This window comes from Pelobates fuscus, chromosome 3, assembly GCF_036172605.1.
Source record: "Pelobates fuscus isolate aPelFus1 chromosome 3, aPelFus1.pri, whole genome shotgun sequence".
Classification (NCBI taxonomy): domain Eukaryota; kingdom Metazoa; phylum Chordata; class Amphibia; order Anura; family Pelobatidae; genus Pelobates; species Pelobates fuscus.
The window spans coordinates 242,939,348-242,960,980 of NC_086319.1; positions in this window are offsets into that span (position 1 = coordinate 242,939,348).

The following is a 21,633-nucleotide window of genomic DNA, read 5'->3' on the forward strand; positions in this document are numbered from 1 at the left end:
GTGATAGGAGACATTCTGAGGTCAGACCATGCCTCAGTAACGCTGACCTTACAAGATAATTTTCAATTTAGAGGAATGACCCCATGGTGCTTCAATGATACATTGCTACACAACATAAATTTTGTACAAAAATTAGAAGACGAAATATCCACATACTTCACTATAAACGATACCCCAAACATTACCCCATTGTTGCTTTGGCAAGCGCACAAATCAGTTATTAGAGGCCTGACAATTAGCAGAGCTTCCTACCTCAAACGCCAATCCCAAAAAGAATACCTTACGTTACTCAGACTACTGAGAAATACCACAAATGCCAATAAAGTAAACCCCACAGAACAAACCACTCAACTCATAGCCCCAACTAGACAACAACTAAATAATTACAATTAGTGAAATCTTCATACATGTCACAGAAACTAAAGGTCCGCACGTACACACAGGACAACAAAGCGGGGAAAGTATTAGCCAACATGTTGAGAAATACTCACACTTCAAAATACTGCATATCTTTACAAATACAGGACAAAAAATATACAAACCCCAATAAATCAATACAATTATGGCGGAATATTACCACTCATTGTACAATCTCCAAGAGGACCAAACAATACACCAACCAATTTACTCAGACATTGAACATTTGCTGACACAGACTACACTGCCAACACTGACGATCACACAAAAAGATGCCCTAACGGCCCCTGTGACCACTAAAGAAATCTTAGACATCATAAAAATGTTGCCAAATGAAAAATCCCCTGGCTCCAACGGCTTTACAAACTCCTATTACAAACTATTTGCATACATTCTAGACCCCAAATGGGAAACGGTCTTTAATCATATCATAGAACCAGGCAATATTGTGTCTCAAATGCTCTTAGCACATATTTTCATTCTTTCCAAACCGGGAAAAAACAGGGGTGGGGGGGAGGGGGCAGAAGGGGCCATGACCCCCACTGCATAATGCAGTGTCCTTGTGCCCCCCAATTGAAATTGAAGTCGGGAGCACAAGCTGCAGCAACAGTGCTGTCACTGTGGAACTGTGTTCCACCCTTTTCCCACATGGGCCACTGTGCTGGGAGGACTTCCTCCTGGGTCACAAAGAGCAGCGCAGGGGAGAGGTAGGGAGAGGAAGCTCAGCTCAGCACAGAGGCATCCAGGCAGTTGCAGGTCAGTGTGTGTGGTTCAGCCTCTGTGTGTGTGGTTCAGTCTGTGTGTGTGGTTCAGTCTCTCTGTGTGGGGGGCTCAGTCTGTGTATGTGTATGGGTCAGTCCAGGGCCGGCGCCACCTGTAAGGCGACCTAGGCAGCCGCCTAGGGCGCAACTTACCAGGGGGCGCCGGATCCCTGTCCCCGCTTCGCCTCCTCATGCTGCGCCGCCTGAGCGCTTTAACAAGCCCCAGGCGGCGCAGCACTGCTGCACGGAGGGCGGCCGGGTTTGAGTGACCGGCAGGAGGGAAGCGCAGAGCGCTCCCTCCTGCCGGTCTCTCCATGTAGCGTGGCCGGGAGGCGCGGAACGCGGGACAGGAACCTTTGTTTCCTGTACCCGGCCGCCGGCGGAATGACAGGAAGTGCTCACTGAGTGAGCATTTCCGGTCATTCCGCCGGCGGCCGGGTACAGGAAACAGAGGTTCCTGTCCCGCGTTCCGCACCGCCCGGCCACGCTACATGGGCAGGAGGGGGTTGTAAGGACCACTAAGGGGGGGGGGGGTGTAAGGACCACTAAGGGGGGGGTTGTAAGGACCACTAAGGGGGGGGGGTTGTAAGGACCACTAAGGGGGGGGGGTTGTAAGGACCACTAAGAGGGGGGGGGGTTGTAAGGACCACTAAGAAGGGGGGGGGGTTGTAAGGACCACTAAGTGGGGGGGTATAAGGACCACTAAGGGGGAGGGGGGTATAAGGACCACTATGGGAGGGAGGGGGGGATAAGGACCACTATGGGAGGGAGGGGGGGATAAGGACCACTATGGGAGGGAGGGGGGGATAAGGACCACTATGGGAGGGAGGGGGGGGATAAGGACCACTATGGGAGGGAGGGGGGGGATAAGGACCACTATGGGAGGGAGGGGGGGATAAGGACCACTATGGGAGGGAGGGGGGGATAAGGACCACTATGGGAGGGAGGGGGGGATAAGGACCACTATGGGAGGGAGGGGGGGATAAGGACCACTATGGGAGGGAGGGGGGGGATAAGGACCACTATGGGAGGGAGGGGGGATAAGGACCACTATGGGAGGGAGGGGGGGGGATAAGGACCACTATGGGAGGGAGGGGGGATAAGGACCACTATGGGAGGGAGGGGGGGATAAGGACCACTATGGGAGGGAGGGGGGGGATAAGGACCACTATGGGAGGGAGGGGGGATACGGACCACTATGGGAGGGAGGGGGGGTAAGGACCACTAGGGAAGTGAGGGAGGGGGGATAAGGACCACTATGGGAGGTTGGGGGGGATAAGGACCACTAGGGGAGGGGGGATAAGGACCACTATGGGAGGGAGGGGGGGATAAGGACCCCTATGGGAGGGAAGGGGGGATAAGGACCACTAGGGGAGGGAGGGAGGGGGGATAAGGACCACTATGGGAGGTTGGGGGGGATAAGGACCACTAGGGGAGGGGGGATAAGGACCACTAGGGGAGGGGGATAAGGACCAGTAGGGGAGGGGGGATAAGGACCACTAAGGGGGGGAAGGACCACCAAAGGGGGGTAAGGAGGGATGACTACTAAGGAGAGGGGAGGAGGGTGATTACCACTAAGGGGGTGGGGGGAGTAGGGGAAGGTCTACTAAGGGGTTTGGGAGAGGGAGGACCACTAAGGGGTTTGGGAGAGGGAGGACCACTAAGGAGGGGGGAGTGAGAAGACCACCAAGGGGGACTGCAGAGGGACAGGGGGCCAAGGGAGAGCACTAAGTGACAGAAGGGGAGAACACGGAGGGACAGAAGGGAAGGGGAAATCAATAATTGAGGGGAGAGCACTATGAATTTTTTTTAAAAAAGAAAGAGCTGTCCCCCTCCCAGTCTCTATCCTACCCCACAAACCCTCTCTTTTACACTACACACATACACAATGCACCCCCCCACACAGAAACATACAATGCATTCCTACTCACACACAGACACACCCGAAACACACAATGCATCCCTTACGTTCTCTTACATAATTAATGCACCCCTTACAGACACACACTGCATTCAATTACATACAATGCATTCCTACTCACACACACACACACACACACACCCAGAAACATACAATGCATTCCTTACACGCAAACACACACTACATCCCCTATAAACACACTACATCCCTTACACAAATTGCACACATAAAACATCCCCAACTCATGGATGGGCCATGTAGGTGGATTTATGGGTGGGCATTGTAGGCGTATGCCCCCTGGGGGCCCAGACCTTGAGCTGTGTAAGGGACCCTAAAAAATGGAGCTGCTTCCTGTTCGTTAATTGTTGTGAGCACTGTTAAAAACAGTCTCCAGAGAGCCTCTTCTACACCAGACCTGTGGAGCCAGACTGAGCCCATCATCAGCCTCTTGTCCTCATCTGGTGGTAAGTAGGCAATCCAATATATTATTAGTAGCACTAATCTCTAATTTACCTCACATTAAATGGATACTATAGTCACCAGAAGCACTACAGCATAATGTAGTGGTTCTGGTGTCTATAGCCTGTGCCTGTAGGCTTTTTAATGTAAACACACTGTCTTTTCAGATAAGACACTTTGTGAAGACTGGCGTTGGCCCATATGGCAGAGCATATGGGCGGGGCATTGTGATGTCACATGGTGGGCTGGACATATGGGGGGGCAGCAATTTTTTTTTTGCCTAGGGCGGCAAAAATCCTTGCACCGGCCCTGGGTCAGTCTGTTTGTGGGAAGGGAGGTCAGTCTGTGTGTATCTGCGGGAGGGAAGGGTTTTTATATTGTATTTGAATTCTTGCTGTCATTGTTCACCAAGTCCCTGAAGAAGTCCGATTGTTTTCGGGACGAAACGCTTGGACGCTTAGTGGTGACAAACAGATTGTTTTATACTTATATGTAAGTTAGGAAATTATTTTTATACTTTACTCTGGAAAGTGCACTACAGTTTTTGTTTTTGTTTCCTTTATATTCTCTCTTGAGCTACATATTTCAACCTATTGATGGGAGTATGAAGATCAAAGAATTCAGCTGATGTTGAAGGAGGAATTTTACTTTAATTTGTGAGTGGCCATTTGTCACTATACATTTTGTTACCCATTCATACACAGTTAAATGCTATGTTATTTTATTTACTCTATATTTAGCAGATTACCCCCTTCTCTATTTGTATATGTTTTGCTGAAGACAGTCTTCGGGGATCTATCTGGACACTTCACCTGATACAGGGAAGTTCCTGTCTGCTTATATTTATACACTTTCTTCACTGGGGTTCTGTTTACACATCTAGTTTGTTTTTTGTATTTCTATATCAACTAGTTCATGAAGGCAAACTTAAAGAGTACACACAACTACACACACAATATAACTTATCAAACGCCGCCCGATTTTCATATATACATATAAAATCATGGTTTCACAAAAACTATACGCAGGACAATACCTCTGTACATGGACAACAGCTGATGGACGAGGAAAAAATAAGTCTGAAACCAAAACCCCCAAGAAACTCATCTAACTCTTATATTCAGCCGCACATAACGGCCCAACTAGCGACTACAACCCATATAAACAAAATGCGAAAACAACTTAAAAGCAGAATCAACCACTTCCCAAAAGTGAGCAATACTCAAGGCTCACAAGCATCTCACCCAATGCAGCTCCTATGTGGAGCTCTCCAGAAAAATACTATACAGGTGGTATATGGTACCCACCGACTAAAATATCTCGACCCTCTCAGATCAGACATCTGCTGGTGATACCGGGAACAAACAGGCTCAATGCTTCATGTCTGGTGGTCGTGCTTATGATTAGCCCAGTACTTTCGGATATTGCCAAGCTGATCCGCGAAAGTACAAGAGTAGGTTTACCAAGCACGCCAGAAACCTTTCCATTACTAGCATTTCCTGAAAAAATCCTCAAAATAGCAACTATATCTAATATACCATATAATAATAGCAACACTGACCATAATTAGCTGACACTGGCTACACACCACCACCCCAAGACCCAAGAATACATTCACCATTTACCCAGAATACATAGGCCAAATTAATATAATAAAACTCTATGTAGGTATCTCAACCATGAATCTAAACCATTATATTGTACTGAATGTACATTTCATGTTTTTTGGCTCCGATTATGTATAATGACATGTAACAAGTCATATGAATGTTCAATGGTGCAAATGTAACATGTAACATTATTTCGTATGATGATGTCTCTTCACCCCCATCCCTTTATCCTTTCTTCACCCTCTTCTTGAAAACCAAAAAAAAGTAACATACGGGGAAAAAAAATTATCTAACATTTCAGAAATTCCCTGATGTCAAACTGGAGATTCATTTAAGATTGAGCCTTCATCCAAAATGATGGAAATCTGCTGATCTTTATTTACATTTAAATCTGATCCTTGTGATCTCATTTTAAATTTTTATTGTAATTGTAAAAAAATTGGTGAAAAAAAGTGCTGTTTTACACAAAAATAAGTCCTGCACTCAGATCCAATACATACAATTAAAACCAAAGAAACGAGTTACCTGCGCACTACCCCAAATCCCTGTGCATATTTAAACAAATGGAGGTATGTTGTTTCAATCCAATGGTGTAAGTCCACATGTCTTGACGTGGCAGATGGGCTTACATCTAATGGCCATTGAAGTGAAACAAAAAAACTCAATTTGTTTAAATATGCACAGGGATTTGGGGTAAGGCGCAGGCAACTCTTTTGTTTGGTTTAAAAAGTCCTGTTTTGTTTGGTAACATTTTTGTCCTTTTCTTTGTCCTCTTTATTTTAGGAACAGTCTCAATGTAGTTAGGGGAAATAAATTGGTTTTCCTTCCTAGTTAACCAATTAACATTATTTTTTTTTCACATATATGAAGTATATAAATTCAAGTTCAAGCATCAGTGAATCAGCCGCAGATATTTATACAATGTTAGGCTTTTCTGGAAACAAATATAAGTTGATGATCAGAATTTGTAACTTAATATTAAGTTATATATAGGCAATCAATACACTGAATTCCCAACTGCTTTCTCCCTTTGACTGTATAGCTCACACATGGCCAAACAAGTGCCTCTACCCCGGTCTGCGGCCCGGCCACGCTACAAGTAGGAGGTAAGCTGGCACATGAGGGATAGGGAAGGAAATTAGACACATGGGGAAACTAGGGGAATGAGACACATGGAGAGCTGGGGGTGGGGGGGGGGGAATGAGTCACACAGGGACACCCAGGAAATGAGACATATGGAGGGGCAGGGGAATTAAAACATGGGGGGGGGGCTAGGTAAATGAGACACATGGGAGGGGCTGGGGCAATCAGACACATGGAGGGCAGGAGGGGAATGAGACACATGAAGGGATGGGGGAGGGTGAGACACACAGAGGGCTGGGGAATTAACACCTGGGAGGGGCTGGTGAAATGAGACACATGGAAGGGGCTGGTAAAATTAGACACATGGGGTTGGTGAAATGAGACACATGGGGGGCACTAGGTGTATGAGACACATGAATACAGGTGCTGTGAGACACATGGGGACAGTGGGGGAATAGGATACATGGGGACAATGGGGTTATGAGACACATGGGGACACTGGAGGGGGGATGATAAATAATTAAATAATGTTTTGCATAATGCTTAGACATGTTTGCCTAACCTGTTTATTATTTCAAAAAATTAGGCTGCCTATGCAGGAGTATACCTCAGTACTTAAACTACTGCATTAGTGAAATAAGTATTTTTGTGATGCCTAAATAAAAGATAGATTGACAACAACAAAAAAATGAAAATGGATAGTGAGGATTGTTAGCTCCAAACTACGGGAGCCAACCTGCCTCACTAGGATTACTTCATAAATAAAAACCAATATAAGATAATAAACTTTATTAGGCAAAAATTGTATACATAGAAAATTACGTGTAAACGTGCAAAATCAGTGATCAAAGTGAAATTTAAAAGACTGCTAGGATTGTACCATGAATATTAGACATGTGCAATTCGTTTCGGTCGGAATATGAATTAAGACGAATACTTCCGAATGTCCGAATTGCCGAAGTGCCGAGGTCCCGAAGTTCCGAAATTACCGAATTTCCGAAGTTCCGAAGTGCTGAAGTTCCGAAGTTGCCGAAGTTCTGAAGTGTCAAAGTGCCGAAGTTCCGAAGCACAGTATTGTAGTAATATAAATGTTACATTGTATACAATTTTAAATAAAAAGTATACAAACATAGCCAGGATTCACCTGTAAGCATTTGCAACACTTACAACAATCAAGTAACATACATTCATATAAAATGTAAGTTACTTGGCCAGTCAATGTAATGACAGGAATGAATAAGTAGATAACTCCCTAATTCCCATGGCATTAGGGATCGATCTACTAAAAGGCTGAAAGACCAAAATTGGTCTTTCAGCCAAATTTACTAATACTAAGTAAAGATTACTTATTATTAGTAAATTATGCCACTACTCGCTATACCGCGAGTAGGGGCATGTCTATTAAACAGTGAGCAGCCTGTGGCTGCTCACTGTTTAAAAAAAAAAAAAAAAGGTCCCCCTTCCCGAGCCCCCTCCCCTGAGCGGCAGATGGGGGCCCTAAATTATAATAAGGGGGGACCTAATGTCCTCCCCCTGGCCCCCACCCCTGAGCAGTGGGTGGGGGCCCTAAATACTAATAAGGGGGGGACCTAATGTCCTCCCCCTTGGCCCCCACCCCTGAGCAGTGGGTGGAGGCCCTACAGTAAAATAAGGGGGGGACCTAATGTCCTGCCCCCTGGCCCCCACCCCCTGAGCGGCGGGTGGGGGCCCTAAATACCAATGGGGGACCCATTGTCCTCACCGCCGGCCCACACCCCTGAGCGGCGGGTGGGGCCCTAAAAAAAAGTTTCCCCCACCCTCCCCCAGGTGACTAGGGGGCCCCAAACCCCTTGTCACCCCCTCTCCTCCCCCCAAAAAATGATCCCCCTACCTACCCCCCTATTTTTTTTTTTTTTTAAACTAGACATGCCCCTACTCGCGGTATAGCGAGTAGGGGCAAAATTTACTAATACTAAGTCATTTTTACTTAGTATTAGTAAATTTGTCTGAAAGACCAATTTTGGTCTTTCAGCCTTTTGGTAGATAACTCCCTAATACCTTGGGAATTAGGGAGTTATCTACTAAGCGGCTGCAATAGAAGTTCCGAAGTTCCGAAATGCCGAAGTTCCGAAGTGTCAAAGTGCCAAAGTTCCGAAGTGCTGAAGTGCCGAATTTCCGAACTGCCGAACTGCCGAACTGCCAAAGTGCCAATGTTCCGAAGTTGCCGAAGTTACGAAGTGTTGAAGGGCCGTATTGCCGAAGTCCCGAATTGCGAAAATTCTGAATTTTGGAATGCCGACCGAATCGAAAATTTTCCCCATGCACATGCCTAATGAATATAAGCGCTACCACTGAGAACTCCACTGGCTACAAAAGTAGCAACTTAGTTTTAGTAATTAGAGTCAATGTGTTACAAAAGTAATAGACTTTTTGTTATTATCCCGGATGGGTGATGCACAGAATTAGCTGTGTGTTTCACTGGAAAATACAGTATTGAGGGAGTTAGATACAGGGTAGTCTTGAATTAATTATATACAAACAAAGCAGAATATGTGCACACAACCCCAGTGAAAAAACAGTGATGGTTAATAAGCAAAATGGAACTTCCCTTTGTGGGGTAAAGTTTCCAGAACAAGGTCCCCAAAGACTTCCTCTTGTCTTCAATACAAATGCATAATAGAATAGGGGATCATCTGCTAAATACAGATCAAATGGAGAGACATAGCGTTTAACTGTGTGAGAGTAAGTGAAGTTTTATAGTTTACAATTGGCCACTCACAAATTGTCAGATGTAAATCAGCCTTGAGTGAAATCTTTTTCTTCTGATTCTTCACACTCCCATCAGTCAATCAGAGTATTTGCTCAAAAGAGAAAGTATATGGAAAAAATAAAGTGCAATTCCAGAGTAAAGTATAAAAAGAATTTAATAACTTACATATAAGTTAAAAGCAATGAGCATATCACCACTGGGCGTCCTTATATGTAAGTTATTAAATTATTTTTATACTTTACTCTGGAATTGCACTTTATTTTTTCCATATACTTTCTCTTTTGAGCAAATACTCTGATTGACTGATGGGAGTGTGAAGAATCAGAAGAAAAAGATTTCACTCAAGGCTGATTTACATCTGACAATTTGTGAGTGGCCAATTGTAAACTATAAAACTTCACTTACTCTCACACAGTTAAACGCTATGTCTCTCCATTTGATCTGTATTTAGCAGATGATCCCCTATTCTATTATGCATTAGTCTTGAATTAAACCTGAGATCGAGGTATGCAAAAAAAACAGGTCAGTTAGACTAAACAGGATGTAATTATGAATGTGCACATATCCTGTTAATATAAAAAAGTCTTTATCACTAGAACGGTAGTACTATAGGGGGGGGGGGGGGGTGGAGAAAAACAGAGATGTGAAGAAGGTTCAGCCTTTGCCAGTAGATGCCCAGAGGGATAAAAAAAATAAAAAAAATAGAATCCCCCTAATTACTCCAAGTAAATACTTTATAGTAAGATAAATTAGAAGGATAGGAGGTAGAATCAGTGAAAACTCTGTAATGTAATACCAGTACTCACTTAATCAATCCACTGCTAATAGAATAGGGTATCTCTACATAGAGAGCACTCCAAACAAAGAACATAGCAGTGTGTTATGTTATCTAAAATAAAGTAAGTGAGGAGGGAAATCAATTGTATACTAACAGTACTGACTTGGTCTCTCTCCCTTGCTACTAAGGTAGAGTGCCCTATTTAGGGAGCATTCCAAATGATAGAATAGCAGTATTGGAGAGAGTATATTTACCAGCGCTGACTTAGTCTTTCCCTTGCTATAAAAAAGGGGTTATCCCAATATCAAGAGTACTTCAGACACAACGGTAGAGATATTATAGAGAGATGGGTAAGGTACTCAAACAGACAAAAAACTGTGAATGTAGACTATAGTAAGGTGAGCCCGCCCTCTATTATAGGTTAATAGTCCCCTAAAGGTGGTGAATCTGGGGAATAGGACCCAGTATAGGATGAAATATTAAATATAGCATAAGCGTAAGCTTAAGCTAAACCCTCCTTGAGCTCAACAAAGAGTGCTCTTGAACAGACAATGTCACACACAGAAGACACCCAAGCGAAGGCAGGAGGCGGGGTTTCTACAGCTATACTGAAGTTATCTTATCAATACAACTAGAGCGGTGGACCCCTATGTCGGGAGTCATCTACGCAGGTAGGTAGCCGTGATCCAGTAAAACAGGGGGAAAGAAAGACAGAGCAAATGAAAATGTAAACCCTTAGCTGTGTGTAAAGCTAGAAAAACTCCCCTGCTACTATGAAAAAATTCCCCCCTACAGACATGAACTCAGGATAGGTACTGCAGTCAGAAGAGAGGGAATTAAAAATAGTCTAAGCATCGGTAGCCAACGCGTGTTTCGGCGGTAACTCCGCCTTTCTCAAGAGCTAATAGACGGCATCCACGGGGAGTCAGTTTTTAAAGGTAAGTAGGTCCCACCCTGGAGTGGGAGGAAGCCAATCGAGAAAGTCCCTCTGATGACGTTAGCGGAGATTTTCACTCCTTCCAGATAGGGACTCCAGTGCGCATGTGTAAACACTTGTAAATTTTACCAACGGGCAACATACACAACCTGGTATAGGGGTTAGCCTTGATGTATACATGTTACTGAATAAGGAAAAATAAATAAATAAAAGACTGACATATTCAGTCACCTTATATTTATTTCCCTAGAATATTTTGATGATATCTTACAAAAAAGATCTATATATATATTCAACAGGATTACGAAAGAATGTATATATATATATATATATATATATATATGTATGGATGCATATATATGTATGAAGATTAGTGTCATCCAACTGATCATAAATCTATCCACTCAACTTGATGTATTTCAAAGAGTTTCAAAAAATATATACCGTATATACTCGAGTATAAGTCGAGTTTTTCGGCACATTTTTTGTGCTGAAAAACCCCAACTCGACTTATACTCGAGTCAATGTCTGTATTATGGCAATTTACATTGCCATAATACAGACAAGGGGCTGTGTAGGAGGGGGGCTGGCAGGAAGCTGTTACTTACCTCTCCTGCAGACTTACACTGTGAGCTGACAGGGGAGCTAACCGGACCGGCGCGGAGGAGAAGGGAGCTGACAGGAGCTGCAGGAGAGGTAAGCAAATGCTCTCTGCCAGCCCCCCTCAACTGAACTGCCAATGCCACTGGACCACCAGGGAGTGAGAGCACCCCTCCCTGCCATGTATCAAGCAGGGAGGGGGGACGAAAAAAAATATATATAAATAATAATAATAATAAAATAAAAAATAATAATTTAACAAAAAAAATTATTAAAATAATAATTCAAAAATAATAATAATAAAATGCTCACCCCCCACCAAGGCTCTACAACACATACACAAACACACACTGCATCACACACACTCACACTGCATTCATACACACACACTGCACTCATACACACACACTGCACTCATACACACACACTGCACTCATACACACACACTGCACTCATACACATACTGCACTCATATACACACACTGCACTCATACACACACACTGCACTCATACACACACACTGCACTCATACACATACTGCACTCATACACACACACTGCACTCATACACACACTGCACTCATACACACACACTGCACTCATACACACACACTGCATTCATACACACACACTGCATTCATTATATACACACACTGTAAATAAATATTCAATTAATATAATTTTTTTTAGGATCTAATTTTATTTAGAAACTTACCAGTAGCTGCTGCATTTCCCACCCTAGTCTTATACTCGAGTCAATACGTTTTCCCAGTTTTGGGGGGTAAAATTAGGGGCCTCGGCTTATATTCGGGTCGGCTTATACTCGAGTATATACGGTATATCTAAAAGTATATGAAATGTATACATGTATATGGGGATTGATATCAACACATTGGTCATTAGTCTACCCACTTAACTCACATGAGTATTGTGTGAATGATGATACTCCATTGGTGTTATTGGTAATCATAAGATCTTTAAAAATATTTAAAAATATAAAAATATATATATGTAGTTACATCAAGGTATCCGGGCTGAATATGTGTACAAATTTGATATAAAGAGTATATAGGTATCTCTATGGGACCAAGGACTCGGTGTGGAAATCTAAGTGTCTGATTATCATAAAATTGATAAAGAGTGGTATCCAAGTAGATAGAAAAACATAAAAAAAAAATACAATACATTAGTAGATATAATCACATTTTTTATTGATTTTGTTCTTGCTTGTTAATTTTTATTCTTCAGATATTTGGTTCTGTTGAATACTACATTAAATGTAATTGTGACTCTTGAATATTTCTAAATTTTAACATGAGGCTCTTACAGACATGACGTTTGGCCACCCCTGTTATAGATTATAGAGGCATATCAATAAGCAACCACCATGTAGCAAAATTGAAAAGTTTTAGCCTCAGTTTCAGCTTCTCTATAATGCCATAATTTCAGCGTAGAGAGCTACATATATAAAATGGTCTCCATCATATATTTCATTTGGCTTGTGAGATTTCAAGATTCCAGGCCTTGTGCACAAAGGACCAAAAAACATTTAGCATTAATGGGGGTCCGGCAAATGTGGAAACCAGTCTCTATACCCACTTCAATACATTAAAGTGGCTATGGTGACTACAGTATTATAAATAATTAATTGGGTTGCCCTGCATTGACCCAAAGTAGGAATGTACTCCAGGCCTGTACCTGGCAGAAGTAAGCCTTTTGAAGTAGGAATCCTTTCCCTTTATTGTACTAAAGTGAGCAATTAAATTCCTTATCACATTTCTATGACACTCAGAGCACACATATCAGTTATATAAGCTTTTCTATCAACCTTTTGAAAACATAAACATGGTTTAACCACAGATTGACAAATCTTAAATGACATCACTTTTTAAAAATCTTCCTGAATTGAAATAGCTCATTGTGCAAGTAACTATTTTCTTCCAAAAAAGTGACTGGATGTAATTTATTTTAGAAATATGTGATTTAACTGTATGTGGACATTATGCTCAAATACGGACATTTTTTTTTTTTACATTCTGTTGCAATTTTTATTAAGTTGCACTGATAGCAATGCCTTTAGGGTCCTTAGAAATCCCTATAAACAAGGTATTCTACCATTTGTATTTACCAGTTTTGGTCAAACCTACTGTACGCGATAAAAAAATTTAGCTTTCATGCTAACATTTCAGACCGAACATGACATATTGCAAAATAAAGGACACTGTACTACTGTTGGGGTTTTTTTTAATAAAAAAAAAAGTGCTCAGTAGTGAAGGGGTTAAGACCTTCGATTGCCCATGAATGTGCCATACAATAAAAGTGCCTGCTTGGATCAGAGATTAACCGTAGGTAGATCAGGCTGCACCAGGAGACTGTCTTCGTGCTAGATTGCAGGTTTTATGTTTTTTTTCCCTTCTATTTACAAAGGGAGGAGCATGATATAAAACTAGTAAGGAACACGTCTAACTTTAAGTATAATTTCCTGACACTTGCTATATTCCTGCTTTTCCTTCCTCATAATTTCTGCAGTCCAAGGTATTAGCTAATATGACTTTTCAAATGAATTTTACATGTAAGAAACAGTTTAGAAGCCTTATTTTAAGTATAGGAAGATTAATAACAATTAGCATTTCTTTATTTCCTTGTAGTTGTATGCAGTTGCCTTGGTGCCATTATCGTGGTCTTTCTATGTTGGATCGTTTTAAGAAAACAATGGTGTGTATTTGAGATGCTTGATGTCTTCACTAATGTATATATAATAGCAGAATGTGTGGGAGATTAAACCATATTTGACATTATTTGATTTATTCCACTTTTTATTTTTTTAGGAATGCTATTAACAAATGATTGTTCTGTTATTGTCTCTTATTATACTCTACAGACAGCTATTAAATAGCAAAATAAATATAACTCCCAATTTAATTAATAACATCACTTACATGGACATTCAAAGCACCATAATCACTAGACTCATGCATGGCAAAAAAAAATATTTACCAGGGAAAAAAATTGATTCAGGTGAACAAAATTTTGTGCATGAGGCTTTTAGTTTGGATATATTTTGTTCAAGGGGTCATTTTGGTAAAAACTATTTGGACAAACAAAATGCTGTGAAAATGTGCTTATTGGTGGACTGCAATATAGGCTAAATATTGCCTAATGTGTAAACAATAGCATTGCAATTTTCAAAGCACAAGCAGTGTGCAGGAATGAATAAATAAATAAACAAAAATCACAAATGAGTAACATAATCCCAAATCAGAGAATCAAAGTTGGAGTACCGTATTTATTCGAGTATAACGCGCAAAATTTTGTACCGATTTTTAATCTAAAATTAGGGGTGCGCGTTATACTCGAATAAATATCGAAGAGGGAGGGAGTGGGTGCTTCGATAATACCTCCCAGGACCGCCGGGCTCATTACAAGCCCGGCGGTCCTGGGGTGGCGGGCACCAAGCGTTTACTCACCTCCCTGCAGCTCCTCCAGCTCCCCAGTGTAAATCTCGCAAGACCCGCGGCCAGCTCTGACGGCCGTGTGTCTCGCGAGATTTACACTGGGGAGCTGGAGGAGCTGCAGGGAGGTGAGTAAACGCTTGCTGCCCGGCGGTCCTGGTAAGTATTATCGGAGCACCCCCTCCCTCTTCTGCTGGGCTAATATTTATTATTATATTTACCTCATTAGTCTCACAACGCGATCATTGACTCAGGCTATCTCCCACTCCTATAAACAACACACTCCTGAACACCAGTGTAGTAAGACAGCCGTGGCGGTAAATAACTTTTAAAAAGAAGAATAAATTATCCTTTTACACAATATATTTTGCATATAATAGACTCCTCTGAATCTTAAGACAATATAACAAAAAAAATCTACTATAAAAATATCACAGATAGTGTAATACAATTAAAACACCATATATGTTTAAGTGGACTATTGCACTCACAAACATAAGTTGTATATAGCTATAAACAAGTTTAGGTGTACTATTGCACTCACAAAAATAAGTTGTATATAACTATATACCACGTATGTTTGTGAGTGCAATAGTCCACTTAAACATATATGGTGTTTTCATTGTATTACACTATCTGTAATATTTTTATTGTAGATTTTTTTTTGTTACATTATCCCCCACTCAAACAGGCAATGCAATGATAAAACACAATTACCAGATTTTACTAATTACATGACGTAAAGTCATGATTTTATTAAGGACACAGAGGCGAGTATTAGGCTTTATCTCTTTCTTTATTCCTCAGCAGAAAAGAAAGGATATTAATGTATTAAGATATAAAAAATAAAAAAAATACCCCTCAAAGAGTTAACCATCTAACAATCTAACATATTCAACCAATCGGAGCAGTCCTTGTTCCATATACTCTCATGTGACCTAAGCCACTCCCTCTTTCTTGATGATGCCAAAGCCGAAAAAATCAACAATAAACGACCAACATGAACAACCGACTCGACACGACCAAGATTCCAACTTCCGGGTGGGTTAATACTCGCCTCCGTGTCCTTAATAAATCCTGACTTTACATCATGTAATTCGTAAAATCCGGTAATTTTTTTAAAGGACACTGAGGCTCATATTAGGCTAGTTTAAAGCTGTGAGACAACCATAGAAGAAATGTGTTCTGCTGGACGAAAATAGTACTCTTTGAACATTGATTCTCGAGACCAATCAGCTGTGTGGAGAAGGTCTTCCAGTTTACAACCCACTGTGAATGTCTTAGAAGCCATAGCACCTCTAGTAGAATGAGCTCCGTAAACTGATGTGTCGATGTTAGCATCTGACATTAGCCATTTCATCCAGTGTGCCAGAGTCACCGTGGATATTGGGTGATGAGGTTGCTTAAGAGCCAAAAACAGGTTGTGTGTTGTTGGTTTCCTGAATGGCTGGGTCCGTAGCTCGTACTCTTGGAGGCATGCTATCGGGCAGAGGAAAAGAGGGGTAGAAGACTGAAGTGGTCTTCTACTTTGTACGTCTGGTGATATTAAACAAAACACCGTTTGGAGTAAAGGAACGTGCATCGATATCCTGAGCTCAGACATCCGACACCCTTTTACAGGAAATTAAGCACAGGAGCGTAGCCAATTTTGCAGACACTTGTTTGAGCGTAAGGTCTGAGTTCGTAGGAGAATCTGCCAATAGACGAAGAACCAGATTGAGTCCCATAAGGCCGTGTATCGGGGCTGTTGTGGACATGCAAATCTAATGCCTCGTAGGAGACGACAAACCAGCAAGTGTTTCCCAGCCATGAAGCCATCCAATCCGCCGTGACCAGCTGAGATCGCTGATCTATACATGTTTATCGTGCGGTAGGCCAAGCCTTGGTCATACAGGGCAGTAAGGAAACTCCAGATGTGGTTTATAGAAGCACGTATGGGATCCACATGTTGTAACATGCACCAACCACTCCATGTGTTCCAGGTGTGGGTGTAGGATCTTCTTGTTCCTGGAGCCCAAGCTCCTGCCAATAAGTCAAGAGTTGCTTGTGAAACGTTCGGCATGATCCAAGGTCCCCGGAGAGGAGCCACGCCAGGAGTCTGAGGTGTCCCTGAACCAGAAGGGGGTGAGAGTTCCCATCGGGATCTGATAGTAGGTCCATGGATCCCGGAATTAGTCTGGGGAGGTCGATATACATTTCCATGAGTAAAGGGAACCAAGGCTGTGCCATCCAGAACGGTTTTATCAATATCAGTGATGCTCGGGAACGTTGTAGATGTAGGAAGGTCCAAGCTATTAGAGAAAAGGGAGGAAAAGCATATAGCCGTCTGTCCGGCCAGGGTTGTAATGGAGAATTGGATCATTTGTTGTACAAATTCGATGTGATAAACTAGAATGGTCTCTAGAACCCAAACAGCTGATGTTAGTTTGTGCCATGCATCGAGAAAATGGGATAATCTGCTCCCCACATATGATAGAGAAAGGGTGTGTGATGGAAAGTAACTCACCATAAGGCCAATGGCCATAGGAGGATCCCCTGGTTCCACGGGCTTGCCACAACCTGCCCCTGGTCGGGAAGAATGGTGAAGGTACTCTGGGTTCCAAAGGGTGGAGCCTCGTTGTGGCGGAGCCTCGGTAGCCCCGGTACAAAGTCTGGGAGGAGCCGGCCCTGCTGTCTGCAGGCCCCAATGAAATCCTTCTGGGAGAACACCCATTTCATACTCATTTGGGCTTTGTGTAGTGCCGTGAAGGTACTGACATACTGGCCCAGGTCTTTTACGAAATCGTCTCAGAACAGGAGACCTTTTGCCTGTGTGCCAGGCTCAGATATTGCAAGGTTTATGAGTTTAGGCTTGATTTTTATAAGTATGGCTTTATGCTGTTCGGTGGCCAACGCGGTGTAAGCGTTGCCAATCGGCATATGCCCCTCTGAATCCATCCTCTGATGGCCAACAGGTCTATTGGTGTCCCCTCAGTCAGGGCTGCTTTGACCATGTCGAATATTTGTGCTACAGGCCCTAGTACGTCCAAGACCTTGTCCTGACAGTTCCATAGGGAATAGTCTAGTCCCTTTTTGGCCTTCCAGCCCAATTTACCCAGAAATTGGATGATCTTAGGATCCACTTCGGGGGTCACGCAGGCCATGTCTGGGACCGTAGGGCATGGGCACTCTGCTCTTAGTTTACTCCTCATGGCCTTATCTAGGGGCTTTCTAATCCTAGTTGCGATATGGCCACATGGTCAGTGGGGTACCAGTCAGCCGAGCAAGGGTTATGCAAGGCATTAGGGTCAAAAAGGGGTTCCTCTTGAGGGTCTAAGATGGTGGATTCGTTAGCCTCCTATCTAGCTTCTATAGCTGGCTGCACAGTCACACTGTTTTCAGGGGAAGAGTCCTCCGAGTAAACCGAGTCGATGGCATCGGACCAGTCTGAAACCTCCTCCGAGTCCGAATCAGACGGATGAATCACATAGGGCTTTTGCCCTCTTCCAAGTCTGCACCGCTTTTGCCCGGTGGGGGGCATTTTTACGTGGTAGCACCACGTCCTCAATATTAGTAGGGCGCAACCTGTCTGTCAAAACATTTTTGGAGGCAGTTTTTGTCACATGATGTGATTTGTTTGTAGCCTTGCGGCTGCCAGGGGCCATCAGCTTATCATCAGAGGCTGCGGGGAGTGTGGGGCCGGAGGCCCGGCCAGATGCCATGATAATTGAAGAGATGGAGTGGGACAAGTTGTCCGACATCACTCCCATGGCTGTGTAAATGACTTGGGTAACAGATTTGCTCATTGTAGCATCCAGGAGCGAGTGGAACTCTTCCAAGTTCATGTGTTCCTGGGACGCTTCCTCTACCCCACCAGGGGTGGTAGGACCCACGGACACAGAGGCTATGCAGTGTCTGCTTGGCTTAGCAGAGGTATTAGGAGCAGCAGCCTGCATCTCAGAAGGGGTTTGCATAGTGGTTATAGTACCAGGAGTAGTCACTACAGAGGGCAGGGGTTAATCCTGACAGTATGGTGTAGCTAGGGTTGAGATAGGGAGGAAAGCCCAGAGCCAGCTGATGAAGGGCAGCTTGCAAACAGGGGCAGCACCAGCCTAACTGAAACCCCAGAGGCTAGTAATGATTAGAGAGTAGCAATGGGCTTAGCACAAATAAATATGTTAGCTTACCGAGTGTTCCCTCAGAAATGGCCCCTAGGGAACACTGGTAAACTGCCTAACAACCCAGCCAGCCAATCAGCCCACGCCCCTGCCTGAATGAGCGGCGCGAGCATCACAAAAAGCGCATCAAAGTTGTGCGGGTGCGAACTGCGCATGCGTGGGCGGCACCGATAGCGGATTTTGACCGGCTGGGGGTGCTCGTTTGAGATAGGGAGGGGGGGAGCATCTCGGAGTCCCGAGGTCGCCCCGCGAACGGTGGAAACCAGGTTATAAACAACCCGAATGGCAGTGAAAGGGTTTGCCCCAGGGGACGGGTAAGGGACCCTGTAATGGAAAAAATTAAGCAAACAGCATACAAGATCAGTTAAATACAGACCAATACAGTAAATAATGGACAAATATCCTAATAAATTAGCAAAATTACAACACAAATTTGTAGAGCAAAAACATTATGAGGTACTTAGCTGAGGCAGCAGCAAAGAAAGAGGGAGTGGCTTAGGTCACATGAGAGTATATGAAACAATAACTGCTCCCATTGGTTGAATATGTTAGAATGTTAGATGGTTAGCCCTTTAAGATGTATTTTTTTTTATATATTAATACATTAATATAATTTCTTTGCTGCTGAGGAATAAAGAAAGAGATAAAGCCTAATATGAGCCTCCGTGTCCTTTAATAAAATTACCGCTTGTCTCTATATGTCAATAGCTGAAGTCAAAGTGTCTGGGAAAATCCTGCTTGGAAATACTTATATTTTCATTTTACTGCTTCTATTTTTCCCCATCTATTGGTTACTTCTCACTTGATCTGTAAATTAAATCAACCTTTAATGACTGTACCCTAATCATAAATAAGAAGATAGACAGAAGATACAGCCCACATTACTGGACAGACCCAGGGCCGGACTGGCCCACCAGGATACCGGGAAATTTCCCGGTGGGCCGTCGGCACCTGGGGCCTGGCAGATATCTGGGTATGCTGGCGGCCTCTGCAGGAGCTGTTCTAGCGGTCGCTGAAGGAGCTGTTCTGGCGGCTGCTGGAGGAGCTGTTCTGGGGGCCGCTGGAGGAGCTGTTCTGGCGGCCGCTGGAGGAGCTGTTCTGGTGGCCGGAAGGGAATGCTGTGCTACTTAATGAGACCAGGGCAAGAATATGACGTCATATTCCGGCACTGGTCTCATTAAGTAGCGCGCAATTGCGGGGGGAGAAGAGACAGCACAGCTCCTCCAGCGGCCGCCAGAACAGCTACTCCAGCCGCCGCCAGAACAGCTCCTCCAGTGGCGCCATCCCTGCTCCTTTTGCGGCCGCCCTCCCAGCTCCTCCAGCGGCCGCCTTCCCAGCTCCTCCAGCGGCCGCCAGCATACCCACCTCTTCCCTGTATGACCCCCTGGCTGGTCACCCACAGGTAATATGTGTAATTCTGTCAGTGTATGTATGTGTGTGTCTGGCTGCCATGGTGTGAGAGTCTCTCTGTCATGGTGTGTCTGTCTGTGTCATGGTCTATTTGTGTCATGGTGTGTGTCTGTCTGTCATGGTGTGTGTGTGCATTTGTGTCATAGTGTGTTTGTCTGTCTGTGTCACATTGTGTTTGTGTCTGTATCATGGTGTATGTGTCTGTCTGTGTCGTGGTGTGTGTGTGTGTCTGTCGTGGTGTGTGTGTCTGTCGTGGTGTTTGTGTGTATATGTCATGGTGTATGTGTGTGTCTGTGTGTGTTTAAAAATATAGTGTTTTTACTGACCTTTTTTTTTTTTACGCTGGCGTGGAGGCCCTGAATGTCTGAGTGACTGTCACTAGAGGTGTCACTAGGAAGCAATGTAAACACTGCCTTTTCTCTGAAAACTCAGTGTTTACATTGAAAAGCCTGCAGGTACAGGCTATAGACACCAGAACCACTACATTAAGCTGTGTGTGTGTGTGCGCCTGCTAGTGAGTGAGCTTGCTTGCGCGTGTGTGTGTGTGTCTGCTAGTGAGTTAGCGTGTGTTTTCATGTCAATGAGCTTATGTATATCAGTGAGATTGTTTGTCTATGAGGCTGTGTATCAATGAGCTTGTGTGTCAGTGAGATTGTCTGTCTCTGCATGTGAGTATGCTTACTGTATAATTAAACATTTTACTATGAAAAGACCAATATTTTATATTAGAAAAAGCAATATATATATATATATATATATATATATATGTACATATATATATATATATATATGTGTGTGTATGTATATATATATATATATATATATATATATATTACTCAATCATGTGGGGTGGCAAGACATAGCCTTACATATTACATGTGACAATATATGGCGCATTGACTTATAAGGGCTGGCATAGATTTTTTTTCCAGGGCTGCTTTGCATCCCCAGTCCAGCCCTGGACAGACCTCTTGTCCATCCTGACAAACCAAGTTCTTTTATTTTTTATTTTTTAAACAACACCCCACAAAAAATAAATAAATAACTCAGCTACCTCTCCATCCCCTTCCCCTTTATCAGGAGACAAAAATGGAACTCACAAATGTTTTTTTCATTTGCCCTTCTTGTTACGTCCATCTGCTGTTTCACAGTTGTGAAATTCGGACAAATCACGGATTGCAAAGTTTCAGACAAATCAAGATCTGTTTGAAACCAAATTAGTAATAATCACTTTTTATTGAAGTTGTTATGTTGTTAGGAATGTGTTAGGAACCTATACTTGCAAACTTGCTTTTTAATA